We start from the raw sequence: 18,325 nt of genomic DNA, 5'->3' as shown, positions 1-18,325 counted from the left end.
CCGTGGATGAGCCTGTTGTGGACGTTCCACTCGCGCGGCCTCACACCCCGCGTGGCCTCTCGTGTCTGGGCCCCTCCCTGAGCGGCGTGTATTCAGGGTCCGTCCACGGGGCGGCGGGGGAGGGCGCCTCGCTCCTGCTGGCGGCCGAGGGACATGCGCGTACGTGGCTGTTCCTATTCTTTTAGTCTTGTCCTTTTCTCCACCTCGGTCAGGGTCCTGGTGACACACAAGGCTGGACGCCGTACACAGGCAGCTGAATCTGACCCTTCCTCTCCCCGGGCCAGTGCCCTGGGCTGGGGTCCAGCAGACACCCACCTCCGCCCCATCCGCCCCAGCCTGGGCAGCACTGACATGTACCCACTGCCCTCACCCCACTAACTGCCCCAAACTCCCTCCTTCTTGGGGCCTCTAGGGACGTTTCAGAACTGAAAATCAGGGGCGCCTGGCTGGCTCAGTTAAGCGTCCAACTCTTGATCTCGTGGTTTGCGGGATCGAGCCCCGTGTCGGGCTCTGTGCTGACAGTGCGGAGCCTGTTTGGGATCCTCTCTCTGCCCCTCCCCAGCTGGCACTCTCTCTCTCTCTCTCTCAAAAGTGAATGAACTTAAAAAAACAAACTGAGGGGCGCCTGGGTGGCGCAGTCGGTTAAGCGTCCGACTTCAGCCAGGTCACGATCTCGCGGTACGGGAGTTCGAGCCCCGCGTCGGGCTCTGGGCTGACGGCTCGGAGCCTGGAGCCTGTTTCCGATTCTGTGTCTCCCTCTCTCTCTGCCCCTCCCCCGTTCATGCTCTGTCTCTCTCTGTCCCAAAAATAAATAAACGTTGAAAAAAAAATTAAAAAAAAAACAAACAAACTGAAAATCAGACGGTGACCATCCTGTGCCTAAAGCCCCCTGTGGCTCCCTGATACCCTCCATGTCAATCTGAATTCCGGGGCACGAACAGACATCCCTGCTGGCCACACGGCCAGGCCAGAAGAGTCTCAGGAGGGTCCCAGAAGCTTCCTTCCACTAGGGGTAGCGGCTGGAGAGGGCTGGGGGATGAGGGCATTGTCCTCGTTTCCTGGGGAAGGGAACTTAGGCTTGGGGGACAAGATTAAGTCGGGGCCCCGGTGAGTCATATTCTCAGCTGCGTGAAGCGACGTCAGCGGGACCCCTTGGTGCCCACACCCCTGGGCCTGCTCGGCGTTTCTTCCTGCCTGGAAGGGAAGCGGCCCTGTGGGCGGCTCGGGGGTCCCCCCCCCCCGCCGCTGCTTCCGGGCTGGCGGTGAGGTGCGGTGGGACGCGCTCAGAGACCCTCTGAGACCTGCAGGAACGTCACGAGACTCATGAGGGCCCGGGGGCCCCTGCCCTGCCTGGGTCAGGGGACAAAGGCCACCTCTGCCACTCGGCTGTTTCCCCACCCCCCACCATAATAGGATCGGGACGTTTGAAGTGACGAGGACGCGGGGAGGCTCCCACATAGAGAATACGACCAGAGGGGCTTAGAGGCGCCTTTGTGAGCCAGGCGGGTGGTGATGAAAGCACCATGAAATCCACGGTGTCACCGATGCCCCGCGACCGTGACGGGCCCCTTTGCTTAGGGAAAAGGGGGAAAATCCCCGGTTGTATACGTGCATGTGAACACGTGTGTATATGCCAGGCTCCAGCCGCGGCAGAGGCCCCGGCAGCCCCCAAGGCTCCAGCCCCGAGGTGCCTTCTCGGCCGAGCGCCCGTGGCCGTGGCACCTGGCGGGAGGGTGCGGGGTGCCGGCGGGAGGGCATCGTGCTGAACACTGCTTGCACAGCTCTGGGGACCGGGCCCTCGCGACCTTCAAGGCTTCCGGCCAAGGCTTCCTTGCACGTGGGCCCGGGTGACGGCGAAGTCATGCCTCGCCTGCGCCTGCGGGGGGACTTCTGAGGTCAGGCGGGAAAGGGGGCGCAGGGCGGGAAGGGGCGTCACGTTCTTAAACCGCTTTAAGATACTGCCTCCCAGTTCATTCAAGTGCACACTTCATTTGTTCTAGTACATTCACAGAGCTGTTCGTCCATCAACACGCTGATTCTAGAACACCTGCATCCTCCCCTAAAGCAGCCCGTCCCCATCAGCCGTCACCTCCCCAGGACCCCCTTCCCCCGGCCCCGGGCCCCCACGAGCCCCCTTCCCGTCCCCGGATGAGCCTGTTCTGGACGTTTCACACACACGGACTCCCCCCCTACCGTGTGGCCTCTCGTGTCGGGTTCCCTCCCTGAGCGTCGCGTGTTCGGGGTCCGTCCGCGGGGCGGCGGGGGCGGGCGCCTCGCTCCTGCTCGCGGCCGAGGGACGTGTGCGCAGTGGGCACGTTCATCTGTGCGCGTGAGCGCCCGCGGGGGACACATTGTGCGTGCTGGTTCGCCCGTTGGTGGGCAGTTGGCTTGTGTCCCCTCTAGGTGTTTATTAAGGGGACGCTATTCCTGAAAACACTGGAACCGGCCCATGTCTTGGGCCTTAAGCCCTCACGCGAGGTCAGGGGCCCCCGGGCCGAGAGCGAAGCGCGAGTCCCTGCGGGGCTTGGGCGTGTGGGGGCAGCGGGGAGAAGCCCCGCGGGCTGGCAAGTGTGGGCTGCGGGTCTCCTCGGCAGTTTGCTCCGGCTGCCACCCCTGTCCTCGAGACCCCAGCGTCACTGTCGGCCACAGCCGCCTAACCGTGCTCGGTGCGCCTTCCCAGCGCAGGGCAGCGCCTGAGCCCGCACCCGCCTGTCCCCGTAAAGGCGCCCGAGTCCGTCTCCTCCGTGGCGGCGGGCAGCCAGGTGTGTGAGGGGGGCCGCGTCCACAGCCCCCCGTCTCCCAACCAGAGCAGCAGGAGGCAACAGTCCTGTGGTCCCCAGAGACTTGAGCTGGGGGCGGGGAGGAGCCAGGGCAGATGGCAGGTGGCAGGTGGGGGTTCCTGGCTGCAGCCTGGCAGGTGGTACCAAAGCCCCCTTGTCCACCAGCTTTGGGGCCAGAGGCAGGTAGCAGGGGTAAGACCCCGCCCTGCGAGCTGCCCTGCTCGGCGTGGGGGCGTCTGGGGGCGCCTGACTCTCCCTGGATCCTCGGCGACCACGTCCCTTCAGTTCCTTGGTGGGCAGGGGGATGCCTAGGTCCCGCCGACACGGGTCCATCTCCTTCTCTTCCTGAAGGCGGTCTCTGAGCGGAGCAGAGACTTCACTGGGAGGCCGCAGGGGACACAGGAAGGCCAAGGGTTACGTGGCGGTGGGAGACACAGAGAGGGACAGAAAGGTGGAGGGACAGGTGACGGGCTGTGTGTGAGGTCTCGGGGCCAGCAGCCTCAGTCCTGGCTTTCCTGGCCTCCCTGAGCCCACCTCTTTGAACCTCGACGCCTGTGCTCACCCTGATCTGCTCTGAGGACTCAGGAGGCTGCCCGGCTCCCCTGGTTCTGGCTTCCAGGGTGGGCATAAGCCGCCAGGTCAGGGTCCTGGGGCCCAGGGGCTGACGGCTGCTCCCAGCATCCCAAAGCTTCTGGGGCATCCCCGTCGGGAGGCCTGCTGTGTATGAGGTACGGCCACAGAGGCTGGGGGTCGGGGTTCAGGCACCCATGGGACCGCCCCTCCTGAGCGCCCCAGGACCCCAGGAAGGGCCACCTGGCCTCATCCTGGAGCTCAGAGAGGGGCCCTTCGAATGCCAGGTCCCGGTATTTCAAAGGCTGGGAGCCCAGACCCGGGAGCCTCAGGCACTGCCCTCAGAATATGACAGCACCTCTGGGGACCCTGCAGGTTCAGATGAGGAGCCCCAGGTCTCACTGTAGGGGACAGAGAGAGGAGGGCCCAGACATGCCATCACGGTGGAACTGTGTCCCCTAGAAAGGTGTGTCCAAGTCCTAACGCCTCGAGTGGGCCATCATTTGGAGACAGTCCTCGTGCATGTGGTTGCGTTAACACAAGGTCATGAGGCCAGGCCCCGGCCCGGTGACGGGGACCGTACCCCACGGTGTGTGCGCTCACAGGGGCGTGTGCCGGAGCCGGTGCCGGGCAGCGGCGGCCAAACCGATCTGCTCCCTGGGCCTCAGTTTCCACCTCTGGATGTCAGGGCAGCTGGTGGTCTTGGGTCCGATGAATTCGCATCTGTGAAGTGCCCGGGCAGCGCGTGGCACAAAATAAACTGTGTTGTGTCTGAAGGTGATGTGAAATGAAAAGAGAAAGCCAGTGCCCGCCCTCAAGAAGCATGTAGGAAGTGAGCTCGAGGGAGCTGTCTGTCCCTCTGTCCTCCTCTCTCTCTGACTTGACCAGTTCTAAGGGAAGGGACGGGAGGGTTTCTCGGAGGAGGCGTCATTTGAGCTGAGACTCCAAGAGGCTATATTTCTGGTGAAGACGAGCATCCAGGCGAAAGGAACAGCAAGCACAAAGGCCCTAAGGCTTGGTGTGTCTGCTGGGCCACTAGGGGGTCAGTGTTGCTGGAGCAGGGGGAGGCAGAGGAGGACTTTGGTTTTTCTCCCATGGGCACTGGGGAGCCACAGCAAGGGTGACAGCAGTGGAGGGAGGTGATCAGGCCGCGTGCCCATCAGAAGGGCCACGCAGGGTGGGCTGCCCAGAGGCAGGGAAGGGACTCAGGCTAGAAATCCAGCCGAGGGACGTTTGGGAAGAAATTTCTCTCCTGCCCTCCCTCCTCTTCTGTGTCCACCCGGATGAGAGATGGGACGGCACGGCCTTGGCGGGCACACTGCCGCGTGGCGAGGGCCCAGGTGCCCCCCGTCCACTTCTTGGTGGTGACGGACGGCGCTTTCCCTCCTCGCACCCGGGCCCAGCGATGCCTCAGCTGGACAAGCGTCCAGCTGTGCGGGGCAGCCCCCAGTCACTCCTTCCCACCCCTGGGCAGGAGAGTGCAGCGCGGTCCCCGCAGCGGGACACGGGGTCCCCACAGTGGCAGTGGCGCCGGGCTCAGGAGCCCGCCGTCACTGGCCGCAGCCTGGCTGGCTCATGCTGACTGGCCCCCCCGGCCCCTGGATCCTTGTTCCACCTGACAGATGGGGAGACCGAGGCCGAGGAGCCCCAGGGCTGGCGTCAGAGGGGTGCGTGGATTCCCAGACCCCCGCCCCCGCCCCCTGCGCCCCTCCGCTCCCAGGTCGCTCTCCCTTCCTCAAGTTTAGACAGATGCCTTAAACCGCTCGGTAGCGGTGGGGGGGTGGGGGGTAGGGGGGTGGGGGGGCGCGGGGGGGGCGTGAACAGCGACGGGAGGAGGGACTGCACTGGGAAGGTCATCCTTTTTTTCTGCAAAAAGGTCAGCCGCAGACCGTTGCCAAGGCAACGGCGGGCTTAAAGATGGAGGCTTAAAAAGAACAGCGGGTCCCCCCTCGGGCTGGGCTGTCCCGTGCTTCCCGTGCGTCCCGTGTGCGAGGGGCCCGGCCGCGGGCTCAGGAGGCCTGGGGGCTGGGGCAGATCTCGGCCCCGCCCTGTCCGGGGCCCAGCTGAGGCCGCTGTGCACCTCGGTGTTCTCGGCTGTGGAAGGGGGCCAGTGTCCACACCCGGGCGGGATCCCCGGGGCCCGTCTGGGGTTGGGATGAACGGGCAGAGTCCCGGGGGGGCCCTCCCCGGGGGAGCAGGTGGGGCAGGGAGGGGCTGGGGGCTCGGCCAGAGTCCCCGTATCTCGCCCCATGAGGACAAGCCGCCGCGCGAAGGAGGCCGGGGTTCCCTGTCCCCCTTCTTAGAGCCCAGGACAGGGACCCAGCAGCCCCTCTGGGTCTGAACCAGACTGGAGGCTCACATTCGCAGACCTGAGGGCGGCGGTCCCAAAGGAGGAGGCCCCAGGAGGGATGGCACAGGCCAGAGACCCCGGAGAGTGGCCACCGTTCAGGGTGCGGGATTTGAGGGCCTTCCCAGGCGGCTGGGGGTTGGGTGCGAGCGGGCATCGGCCGTGGCGACTGGGGGCCTCTGCTGAAGTTCTGCTGGGATACACGGCATTGTCTACATCTCTCTCCCTGGAGGGCAATCTGGACTCGGGCGGGCCACTTACCTTAGGCTACAGTGTCTGTGACCATTGTTGTTGAACAGTGACCTCCCTGTCCCTTTCAGCGTAAACAGTGGAATTAGGAAGGCAGCTTTTTCATGGAGATGAAAGTCACACAACATACAATTAATCATTTTTATATGTACAATTCAGTGGCACTTAGTACATTCACAGAGCTGTGCAACCATCACCTCTATCCAATTCTGGAACATTCCATCACCCCCAAAGGAAACTCCGTCCCCATCACTAGTCACTCCCCACCCCCCACCTTCTCCAGTCTCTGGCCCCCACGAGCCCCTTCCCGTCCGTGCACGGGCCTGTTCTGGACGTTTCACACACGCGGACTCACAGCCCGTGTGGCCTCTCGTGTCGCGTTCCCTCCCTGAGCGTTGTGTGTTCGGGGTCTGTCCGCGGGGCGGCGGGTGTGGATGCCTCACTCCTGCTCGCGGCTTAGGGACGTGCCTGTGTGTGGTTATAAAAAGGTAACTTTTTTGAAAACTTGTGTTGGGACGGGGTTCCCAGGGACTCGCCATCTGGGTGAACTGGGAGCCCCAGGGATAGCGGAGGGCCCCAGATGGTGTTTGTGGCCACAGGTGTCTGGGTCACCCATTGCCCCAGGCTGCCCTGGGGGCCTTCCAGTCAGGCTGGCCGTGGCCGTGGCCATGGCCGGTGGGTCAGCAAGCAGATTAAGGCAGACCTGCAGTGGGTTTTCAGAGGCTTCACGAGCTCCTCCCGTGTGCTGGGCCTTGTGCCTGGTTCCCGGGAATCACGTCGGTGGGGAAGGCTCTTCCTGCCTCTTCCAGCTCCTGGGGTCCCATTGTTCCTTGGCTGGTGGCCTGTCCCTCCAATCTCCGCCTCCATTGTCAAGTGCCCTTCTCTTGCCTCTTAGAAAAACACTTGTCACTGGGTTTGGGACCTACCCTGATCAGGATGATCTCATCTTGAGATCCTTAATAACATCTGCAAAAAACCTTTTTTTATAAGTAAGCTCAGGGGCGCCTGGGTGGCTCAGTCGGTTAAGCGTCCGACTTCAGCTCAGGTCACGATCTCACAGTCCGTGAGTTCGAGCCCCGCGTCGGGCTCTGGGCTGATGATGGCCCAGAGCCCGGAGCCTGCTTCCGATTCTGTGTCTCCCTCTCTCTCTGACCCTCCCCCATTCATGCTCTGCCTCTCTCTGTCTCAAAAATAAATAAACGTTAAAAAAAAAATTAAAAAAAAATAAGTAAGCTCAAGTCTGACTTGGGCTCAGGTCATGGTCTCCTGGTTTGTGAGTTCGAGCCCCACGTCGGGCTCTGCACTGACAGCCTGGGGCCTGGAGTCTGCCTCAGATTCTGTGTCTCCTTTGCTGCCCTCCCTGCTTATGCTCTCTCTCTCTCAAAAATAAATAAACATTAAAAAATTTTTTTTAGGGGCGCCTGGGTGGCGCAGTCGGTTAAGCGTCCGACTTCAGCCAGGTCACGATCTCGCGGTCCGTGAGTTCGAGCCCCGCATTGGGCTCTGGGCTGATGGCTCAGAGCCTGGAGCCTGCTTCCGATTCTGTGTCTCCCTCTCTCTCTGCCCCTCCCCCGTTCATGCTCTGTCTCTCTCTGTCCCAAAAATAAATAAATAAACGTTGAAAAAAAAAATTAAAAAAAAAATTTTTTTTAAAAAAAGAAGTAAGCTCAAAATCAGTTTCCAGGGTTTATAACATGGACGAATCTTTTTTGGGGCAGGGAGGGTCCCCAGGCAGAGCAGGAAGAGGCCAGGCATGCAGGCCCGGATCCCTAGGGAGCCAGGTATGTTTCCAAATGTTCTGTGGCCTCTCTGCAGCTTGAGGGCAGACTCGGGTCGTTCCCTGAAAGTTCCAGAGGCCCGGTGTTGCCGCTGTCATGCGACCTTGGTGTCGGGACAGCACGGAGCATCATGTCACCCAGGGTTTGCCGTGCTGCTGTCTCCACAGCTCCTGGGATTCTGCACGTGGCCTATAGGACGAGAGAGGAGAACGAGATAGGTGTGTGTTTAACTGGTGTTCTTGAGTCCGAGTTGGCCACCTGCATGGACGACGACACCAGGAGGCCTCAGCCCCGGGGAGCAGCCAGCCCAACCCTGGGACCCTGGGTTGAGCACCAACTGCTCCCTTTTTCCATTTTTTCTATTTGACATCATAACCATTACTCACAGCTCAGCAGCATGAAGCATGTCGTGCCGCCGCCCCCAGCACCCGTCTCCAGAACTTTCCATCTCCCCAGACTGAGACTCTGTCCCCATGAAACACGGACTCCCCGCCCCCTGCCCCACCCCTGGCTCCCACCGTCTATTCTCTGGCTCTGTGGACGGGACTCCTCTGGGGACCCCCTGTGCGTGGGGTCGCGCGGGACGTGTCCTTCTGTGTCCGGCTCCTGTCACTGCGCACAGTGGCCTCCGGGTCCGTCCACGTGGTGGCAGGTGGCAGGACGTCCTTCCTCCCTGGGGCTGGGTCACATTCCAGCGTGTGGATGGACACACCGTGTTTGTCCTTCATCTATGGAGGGACCCTGGGGTGTTTCCACCTTTCGGCCGTTGTGAATCATGCTGCCGTGAACGCGGGGGTGCAGGTGTCTGTCTCAGCCCCTGCTTTCCATTCCCCGGGTGCACGCCCGGGATCTGAGTCGCCGGTCGCGCGGTGATTCCGTGGATAACTTTTGAGCAGCTGCCGGCTGCTTTGCACAGTCCTCCCCACTGCATGTTGTCCCCAGCTGCACACAAGGTCAAGTTTCTCCACTGGGCACCGGCTCCCGAGCCAGCCTTGCTGCCGTGGCGTTATTACAGAAGAGATCCTACGTTTGCTTGCTGAGCCTGTATCTACTACTTTTGCCGAAAATGCGGGCGTGGGCACCGGCCCCCAGGGGGTACGACCCTCTGCGGGACAGCCCGTTTGGAGAGATGCCCGCGTGGGAGCTCCCTGTCGGGGCCAGCTCCGAAGCAACGTTTGGGAGGGTGCCTCCTGTACGATGTGGCTGACCTGCGTCCCCGAGCCTGTGGCCCTGCTGGTGCTCTGCACCAGGTCCGAGTGACCGAGTGTGTGAGTTTCCCGCGGCTGCCACGGCAAATGACCACACAGAGTGGCTTCAAACAACAGAAATTTGTTCCCACCCAGTTCTGGAGGCCAAAAGTTCAAAATCAGGGCGTCACAGGCTCGCCCTCCCTCTGAAGCCTCCAGGGGACGATCCTCTCCCAGCGTCTGGTGGTTTCCTGGCCATCCCAGGCGCCCCTTGGCTCGTGGACACGTCACTCCAATCCTCGTCTCCGCTGACACGTGGCTTCTCTGTGCGTCTGTGTCCAGTTCCCCCTCGTCTTATGAGGACACGATCATCAGATTCAGGCCCACCCTGCTCCAGCGTGACCCCATCTTAACTAATTACTTCTGCAAAGACCCTATTTGCAAATAAGGCCCCATTCACAGGTTCCGAGGGTTGGGACACGTGGGGACCTTTGTCTCTGGGGGACACAACTGAACCCACAACACTGAGGGATGAGAAAACCCACCTTCTAGAGATCAGAAGGAATTCACGTAAATGCCAGTGGGAGAAAAAAGTCAAGCAAATTCTTTTTTATTTAAATGTTTATTTATTTAGAGACAGCGAGTGACAGAGTGAGAGGGGGAGGGGCCGAGAGAGGGAATCCCAAGCAGGCCCCACGTGGGGCTCAAACTCGATACTGAGAGATCACGACCAGAGCCGGTATCAAGAGTTGGTCGCTTAGCCGACCGAGCCATCCAGGCGTCCCCAAGCAGATTCTTAGATCACAAGACGTTCTGGCCAGAGGAGCCTGGGCAGGCAGGATGACAGAATACAACGTGAAATCCTGGACGGGATCCGGGAGCAGACAGAAGACATTACCGGAGAAATGGGTGAAATCCACTTCCTGAGGCTGGGATTTCTGTGTTACGACACGGGCAGGCCGAGTCCGAGGACCCCGAGGGAGCCCGGCAGGACCAGCCGGGAGGGTCCCCGGCTGCACGAGGGGAAGAAACCAAGCGCACTGCCATTGTCCTGGAACACGTCTGGCTTCCGGGTCTTTTCAGGTGCCATCAGGTGTGTGGGGGCGAGGAGGAAAGTAGAGAACGACCACCACCAACTTCCTCGCCTCCCCCATGGAGTGGGAACAGACCTCTGGCTTACTGGGATGCAAGGGTTGCTACGGAGCAGGAGTCGCTGGGGCTGAGCAGAGAAACGGCAGAGACGCGGCCTTTTTGAACCTGAGCCCATGGCTCCAGACCTAGCGGTGTGCCGGGGCCACTTCCTGGAGGGAAGGTCAGGTGTGGATGTGGGGCGGGGGGAGCAAATCATTCGGAAACAAAAAGCTCACTTAGAAAACACGGGCCAGGGTCATTCTTGAACCATAACGTCCTAGAAGAAATTCCACATAGGGATTTTTTTTTAATCCTGGGGTGAGAGAATCGTTCAGAAGCACGCTCTGGAAGCCAGAAACCATAGGCAGAAAGCGTCCGCGATCTGACCATCGATCGACATGTTTAAAACCAATTACACATACGGGTGCACGGTGAATATCCTGAATTGAGAACACCTCTTGTAAATCATCAAGGACCAAGCCAAGAAAAAAAAAAAATGAGCAAAGTGTGAAAATGCAGCTCTTAGCAGTGGGATGAGCGGGAAGGGGCCTTCGGCACTGGCGACCGAAGAGCTCACCCGAAAGGAGATGGCGTTTGTGTTCCGTTTTGTTTTTCCAGGAAGGGGTGGCCGTGTGGCTGATGAAGCTTTAAGCCAGTCACAGCGTGTATTTTTTTTTTTTAAATTTTTTTTTTTTTTTTCAACGTTTATTTATTTTTGGGACAGAGAGAGACAGAGCATGAACGGGGGAGGGGCAGAGAGAGAGGGAGACACAGAATAGGAAACAGGCTCCAGGCTCTGAGCCATCAGCCCAGAGCCCGACGCGGGGCTCGAACTCACGGACCGCGAGATCGTGACCTGGCTGAAGTCGGACGCTTAACCGACTGCGCCACCCAGGCGCCCCTTTTTTTTTTTTTTTTTTTAAATTTTTTTTTTTCAACGTTTATTTATTTTTGGGACAGAGAGAGACAGAGCATGAACGGGGGAGGGGCAGAGAGAGAGGGAGACACAGAATAGGAAACAGGCTCCAGGCTCTGAGCCATCAGCCCAGAGCCCGACGAGTCACAGCGTGTATTCATCCTTCACACTTATATAGGTGAGCCCCACGCCGACATAAAGCGTAACTTTTTACTAACGGTCCGTATAATCTATTGTAAAAAGTTTAAATTATGCCGCGTCAAGGAAGCCGGGCGGAGGAAGACAAACCCTGTGTGGTCTCACTCCTGCGTGGAATCTGAAACAGAAACCGAGCTCAGGGGGCACAGAGAACAGACTGGCGGATGCCAGAGGCGGGGGCGCGGGAAACAGGTGATGGGGCTCGACAGGTGCAGACTTGCAGTTACAAAGTGAGGAGGTCACCTGTCACGTGCGGGATAGGTAATGAGACTGTATTGTGAATTCGAAAGCTGCTAAGAGAGCGCGGCCTGGAGAAGACGGCGTGCACCTGTGCGTGGTGACGGGCGCCGACCAGGCCCGCTGACATCGGTTGGCCACGTACACGAACACCAAGTCATTGTGTTGTGTGCCTGAGACTAGTACGGTGTCACGTGTCCATTATATCTCAGGTTGCAAAAAAAACCAAAAAACAAAAAAAACCACGCAACAGAAAAGAAAGTTTAAATGCACCGGAGGGCTCGTGGCATGCGCGTCAATGTGTGCGTGTTCCAGGCCCAGCGACTCCACTTCTAGAAACACGTCATCCGGGAGTCACCCCCTTCAAGGATGTGCTCTGTGCGTCCAGCGCCCGTGTCCCCGCCGGCAGCCAGAACAGCCCGCGCTCACCTTCGGGATGGCACTTTCACGTGGGGGGATCCCGAGGGGCCGCCCTAAACGAGAACGCACGTCCGTATCCGGGGACAAGGGAAGAAACGGCCCATCAGACGGCGTGGGAAACAGGCCGTGACCCGGCAACTGCCCGATTCGTCCCTGGCATTCACCCCAGAGAAGTGAGACTTTCGTATCCGCTCAGAGCCCGCGCACGAACACGACGGCCACCGACGGGCACCGACCCAGGGGCCCCTCAGCAAGCCAGCCGGCACCCGCACGCCGCAGAAAACCACCTGGCGAGACAAAGGCCACACTGCGGAGGGGCAACAGCCGGGTGGGCCCTCGGGGCTTGTGCTCCACGGGAGAAGCGCATCTCCAAAGGCGGGGAGAGAACATTCTCACGATGACACACTCACGGATACGGACAGCAGATCCGTGGGGCCTGGCGGTGGGGGGTGGCAACGGGTCAGCCGGGGGGGCTCTCCGCGGTGACGGGAACGCTCCGTATCCTGACGGGGTGCCGGGCACACACGTGGACACGTGGCACAGCGGCTCAGAGCTCCGGCCACCCCGTGCCGGCCCCGCACTAGGCGTCAGCGCGGACGGAGTGGGCGCCGGGTGTAGGGGCTTCCCTGTACGCCCTTTGCGAGTGCCCGTGAACCTGTGGTCATTTCTAAAGAAAGAGTAAAAAACAAACAAAAAAACCTTCAGCAGCACGAAAAAAAAATGATCCCATTCGCATAAAAACACAAACTCCCTGAGGACGCTCACGGGATGCTGACATCGGTCCACTGTGGGGCCGCGTCTCCTGGTGTCTCTTCCTTCCTCCTTTGTCCATTTCGGAGTTAAAAAAAAAAAAAAATGTTGTTCAGGGCGCCAGGCCGGCTCAGTCAGTGGAGCGCATGACTCTCGATCTCGGGGTTGTGAGTTTGAGCCCCACGTTGGGCGTGGAAATTACTTAAAAAAAAAAAAAAATGAAGAAAAAAATTTTTAAGGAGAACGTATTCTTATGATACAAAAAAAAAAAAAAATCCAGCTCAACATTTTTGGGAGACATCCGCCTGTATTCTGGGGGACGGTGTGTTAGGTTTTCAGCGCGCCGGGTGGTTGCACGGTTGCGTCATTGTCTGTGGTCCCCGGACCCAGCGGTCTGTGATTTTACAGTTGTCACTGTTTCTCACAGGAGGGTCGCACAAGGGCAGCGCTAACCCCTGCTTTGACAGGGAATTAGTGTCAGAGCCGGCCCGGGGCCGGGACCTGCTCCCGGACCCCTGCCCTGTCGCCTCCCCGTGCCGACCGACCCCCGGCCCCCGCGGTGCCTCGCGGGCCCTGGCAGAACACTGGTGGCCTTCTTGCCGCTACGAGCACGCCGAGAACGTGAAAGACGGGAAGGCGCCCACGCCGCCCGCGCAGTTCTCGGCGCACAGGCGTCCACCGGACCCACGCTGGCCCCGAGCGGGCGCATCTGCCCGTGTCCACGCCTCCAGCCCGGTGCTCACGGACCACTTTTCTTTCCCCCGACGACGGACGTGTACCCCGTGCGTCACTTGGCCCCGCTGACTGTCGCAGCCTTTCCCCCACGCACCCTGTCCTGTCCTCCCCGCTGGGCCGCGGTCTGCCTTCGCAGTCCTGCCCCCCTGCCCCCGGCGCCCGGCTCTGGACAGACGTCACCTCCTGGAGGAACGGAGCCCTGCGCTCGGCCAGGCCGGAGGTGATCTCCTGTCCGCGGTGGCTGACTTAAAAGTCCCCGAAGGCAGGCTGCTACCCCAAGCTCCCGTGACTGCCGTCGGGCTGGCGTCCTTCTCCTCCGCAGGTCAGTGGTCAGCGTTAGCTGCCTGAGCTCCGCCTCCCTCTCCCCGGGGCTCCTCTCCCCGGGCCCGGGCTCTCGTCCGGCTCCAGCCAGGCCGGCCGCCCTGCGTGCGCTTCTCTGGGGGTGTTGGAGGCGTGGGGCTCACGTGGTGCTGCCACGGTCTCTCGGGACCCTGCTTTCTCGAGGGCCCCGGGACCGCCCCACGTGCCGAGCGCTCGGAAGCAGAGGGACGGGCGGCGGGGGGTAGGTGCCAGGCGGCTGTCCAACTGGTCCCTTGCCCAGGCAGCCTCCCAGGCCGGAGGGCCGCCTGCCCACTCCTCCTACGGGCAAGAAACGCCGTGTCTTGTTCTGAGTGTGTTTTCACTGGCTCTAAGCAGAGTGCTGCCTTCCTTACCCTTCTGGAAATTTCCCCCTGCAAACTATAGTAAAGTCTTAAGACCAAAACCCGGAAAACCCCAACAAACCCTCCACTCGGTAACCCACGGGAAGCAGGGAGAACCTTCTCCATCCTGGCGCCGACAGGACGGCAGACGGGTGTCCCTGTTGGGGAGGGAGGCGGCGGTGGGGTCAGGGGGTGGAAGTCAGGAGGGCGGGATGGAACGACTGACAAGGGGCAAGCCGAGGGCCCCACATCCGGCCCCGGGGCACTCACTGTGGGGCCACCCTCTCCGAGCTGTCTTAGGCCCCAGCTCTGACCCGTCCCAGTTCCAGGGCCCAGTGCTCAGCAGGACCTTCTCCCAAAAAGCTGTGCTGACTGCCCGCGGGGATGCCGGGCCCCAGGAGTCCTGGGGGGGGTGTGGGGGGGGCAGGGCAGGGGCACAATGGGCCCGCTGAACCCTCCCACGGTTCTGGTTCTCCTGAAATTGGATGGACACGGCTGCAGAAAGCCTCAGCCTCTCTCGCGGCCAGCCGGTGGTGCACAAAGCGGGCTGTCGTCCCACGTTTTCTGCTGTCCCTGCCTGTTGTCTACTGTCCCCAGGGCCACTGTGGAAATCGGGGGCCGAGAGCCCTTCCAGCCAGGCAGGCTCTCTTTGTTCCTGTTTTGTGTGTCATTTTGGGGAGACAATAGGGGACACTTTCCTTTCCACCCTCCGGACAAGGCCTGGTAACAGCTCTCTGCCGACGGCGGTCACGGTCGCGCCCTCTTGCGTCTGGGTACTTGAGGGCTCTCTAGGGAGAAGGGGGGCCAGCTCCCGGCCTTGCACCCGCTCCTTCCCCCTGCGGGCTCTGCGGGGACTGGCTGTCCCGCCCAGCAGAATCCTGAACCGTGACCAGCGTCTATTTCCCCTTGGGGTCACCGGGTCTCCCTCAATGGCAAGCGTCTGCAGACGCCGTAGCCGTTAACCGGCCGCGAGAGCAGCTGGACGCAGGAGATGGCCTCGGGCCGAGGGGCGCGAGGTGGAAACCCTGGCAAATACCCGAGAGCCGCAGCCTGGGCTGGCCGGACCGGCGTCGGGTGGGATACGGGCCCTGAACCCACAGCCTGGCAGCCCAGCTCAGGGCCATCTCCGCGGAGCTGCCTGAGGCAACGCTGTGGAGAACGCAGCATTCAGCCGACTGGAAGAAAAGCGGGCAGACACGTCTTGGGGGACCGTCCAGGGCAAAGACTCACGGGCGGCAGGAAGCCAGAGCGAGTATCTTACCCGCAAAAGAAAAAGTCAGTCGGTTCTGGAGACTACCAGGGTCAGCCCATTTCCCAACCCGGGCTCGTGTGGGGCGGCCGCGCTCTGCTCCTCGCCTCTGCAGCCCACCCTCCCTCTCACGGGTCCGACTCGGACACTGGGGGTCCGCTGCCCCGTGGCCCCCAGAGGGCCGGGCTGCGCTCCTCTGCCTCAGGGGCGGTCCTGTTTCATGCGACCAGGGACGGGGGCGGGGGGGGGGGGGGCAGGAGGACAGATGCCGGTTGCGTGGGCCCTGCCTGCAAACAGGACGGGTTTCTGTGCCGAGAGGGGGTGGCAGAGCCTGGAAGGCGCCGTGCGCACACCCGGGGTGGTCCCTGTTGGCCGTGAAGTCCTGGGTGGGGGTGTCGCGGCCCCCTGCCTGGACCTCAGATCGCCCCACCTGGAGGGCATCTTCCAGCCTGGCTAAACAGGGCTTTGTGAGGGCGGCTGGTGTCCCTGATCCTGTGGAATGCCCCGGCTCCTGGGACAAATTCCCCCTCTAGGTTTATTTTTTTGAGAGAGAGAGAGGGAGAGCGAGCGAGTGTACATGCGTGCTCGGGGAAGGGGCAGAGAGGAGACAAACTCCCCCTCTAACATCGTCCCCGAAGTCTTTTTTAAAATCAAGGTGAAATTTCCGTAACATAATCATTTGAAAGCGAACGCTTTAGTGACGTCTCGTACATCTGGAAGGTTGTGCCACCACCATCTCTATCTAGTTCCAGAACATTCCATCACCCCAAAAGGAGAGCCCGGCCGCATTAGCAGTCACTCCCCCTCCTCAGCCCTTGGTGCCCAAGAACCCACTTTCTGCTCGCGTGGACTGGCCTGTCGCAACATCTCACATCAGCGAAATCACTTTGCGTAAGGAGGTCCCAAATACTGCACGGCACATACTTAACGCTAAAAGTTATCTGTTTTTATCTCAAACGTTCTGCTGGTCGTCCTGGATTCTTACTCTACACCCAGCCGCCCATCTGGACGGGGCTGGTGGCTGGCACTCTCCTAGAGCGGGGCCCCTGCTCACCTTTGGGACGCTCCCAGCACGCGTCTGTGCCACAAGCAGCCCCACCCCCACCCCAGGGCCCGGTCTCAGCTATGGAGACTGGGGGCCGTTCCTGTTGGGGGGGGTCACTTCTGCTCTCCTGGAGTTTATCTGAAAAGCCGAGGGCGTGAGCCTTGGCCAGCCCCGTTCTCTGTGCACCTGCGAGGGGGTGGGGGGGGAGGGGGACACGGCTCCTGAAGGCCCTGGCCTGTGGAAGTCTGGCCGCCGGCTGCGGCGGGAGCCACCCAGCTGCCATGGCGGGCACAGGTCTGGACACACGGCTCATCCCGTGCTGACGAAGCTTCTGCACACGGCCGGGAAGAACCAGGCTCCTGGCCCACCCAGGGCTGACCCAGGTACGCAAAAGGCAGCAGAGAAACCTGCTTCTCGAATCAAACGCTGAGTGAAACACATCATTTGCCTGGAGGTGAAAACGTCAACAGTCTCAAAGCCACAGTGGGTGACGAGGGAGACGGATGTCCTTGTGCTGCCCGGGGCCTGGGATGTGTCACCGCTGCCCGTGGCACCGAGGGACCCCCCCACGTCCCAGTACAGGCCTGGAGCCACCACCCCAACGTCCAGGCTGGCGGCCTCTGGTCGCTGCAAAGGTGGAGGGCAGCGAGAGGCAGGTGGTTTCTGGTTCCAGGAGACGGGCTGTGCAGTATAAGCCCTCAGCTCTGTGACCCAGCGTGTCCCAAAGCGACCCCCAGGCGCCCCCAGGGACCAACAGGGCTCACTGCTTCCCAGGCCGAGGAATGCTGTGCTTTGAAAGCGTTTTCTGATCTTTAATCATCATTGCTATTATTACTAGGCTTTAATCTTTGGGACAGTCTCGGACTCAGAAAAGCTGTGGGGACGGCACAGAGCCCCTGGTCACATCCAGGCCCCTCGAGGGTTCGGCTTCTCTGCCACCGCTGACGGCCGGCCGGGCTGCTGTGTTACTGCTCAGAGGCCCTCAGTCTCCCTGCGGCCCCTCTCTGCCCCAGGACCTGTTGGGATCCCCCACGACGTCTCCACAGGCCCCTCCGGCCGAGACCTTGTTTTTACGCTGAGGACGGCTTGGAGGAGAGCCGGTCAGTGATTTCACGGGATGCCCCCTACTGAGGTTTGTCCGGTGCTGCTCTCACGGTCGGGCCGGGTCGTGGGTTTGGGAGGAAGATCAACATACCACACAAATCAAGCGTCCGTGAAGAATTTTTCGATTACAAAATTCTTTTTTTTTTTTTAATTTTTTTTTTCAACATTTATTTTTGGGACAGAGAGAGACAGAGCATGAACGGGGGAGGGGCAGAGAGAGAGGGAGACACAGAACCGGAAACAGGCTCCAGGCTCTGAGCCATCAGCCCAGAGCCCGACGCGGGGCTCAAACTCACGGACCGCGAGATCGTGACCTGGCTGAAGTCGGACGCTTAACCGACTGTGCCACCCAGGCGCCCCTCGATTACAAAATTCTTGAATGATGGAGGTTTCTTAGAGAACGAAACTCAGAGAAGAGAATATATACCCACTGAATCACACACACACACACACACACACACGTACATACGGAACGCGTGCGTACGTAGGTTTGCATACGCGCGTTTTAAAAGTAAAACGTCCACTTAAAAAAATTAAGACCGTATCACAGCACTGTTTTCTCAGAAACATCTTTATGAGATAGAATTCACGTTCTGTACAGGTCGCCCGGTTAGAATGTACGATCCAATTATTTTTGAAATACCGTACCGTTAATTGTTTCAACACGGTGGTAGAATGCACGTAACACAGAATGTGCCATTTGAACCACCGTCCGGTGTGCGATTCGGGGGCGTTCATTACAGTCCCGGTGTCCCTTGGCACCCGGCCCGGTCCCACGGCCGGTCTCTCGGGGCAGCTACCAGCCACGCAGCAGATATCTGACAATGTGGTTTTTGTTTTTAATTTGCCAGAGAGCGTAAAGATGTCGGGTCTCCCGAGCTCATCAGCCACCTGTAATTCCTTCCTTACCGATCTTCCGATAGTCTTT

General features: G+C 60.5%; 1 long non-coding RNA gene across 4 annotated transcripts in view; it reads right to left on the bottom strand.

Annotated features, from left to right (window-relative positions):
* Positions 1–7,619: 7,619 nt before the first annotated feature.
* LOC147583940 (uncharacterized) overlaps positions 7,620–18,325 on the bottom strand; it is a 32,371-nt gene continuing 21,665 nt past the window's right edge. Inside the window, exons 1-3 of one of the 4 annotated variants that reach the window (XR_015248613.1) lie at positions 13,393–17,516; positions 12,513–12,764; positions 7,620–7,913 (exon numbers count right to left, since the gene is read on the bottom strand). This is a non-coding gene — a long non-coding RNA (uncharacterized LOC147583940). Of the gene's footprint in view, positions 7,914–11,082; positions 12,481–12,512; positions 12,765–13,392; positions 17,517–18,325 lie in introns of those variants that run through there. The other 3 variants (XR_015248612.1, XR_015248611.1, XR_015248614.1) reach the window with 3 other exon arrangements.

The sequence above is a fragment of the Puma concolor genome, chromosome A2 (genome assembly GCF_028749965.1).
Source record: "Puma concolor isolate L17-30 chromosome A2, mPumCon1.1.hap2, whole genome shotgun sequence".
NCBI classification, from domain to species: domain Eukaryota; kingdom Metazoa; phylum Chordata; class Mammalia; order Carnivora; family Felidae; genus Puma; species Puma concolor.
The sequence above is the reverse complement of the archived record's forward strand: the minus strand, read 5'-3'. Positions and strand labels throughout refer to the sequence as shown.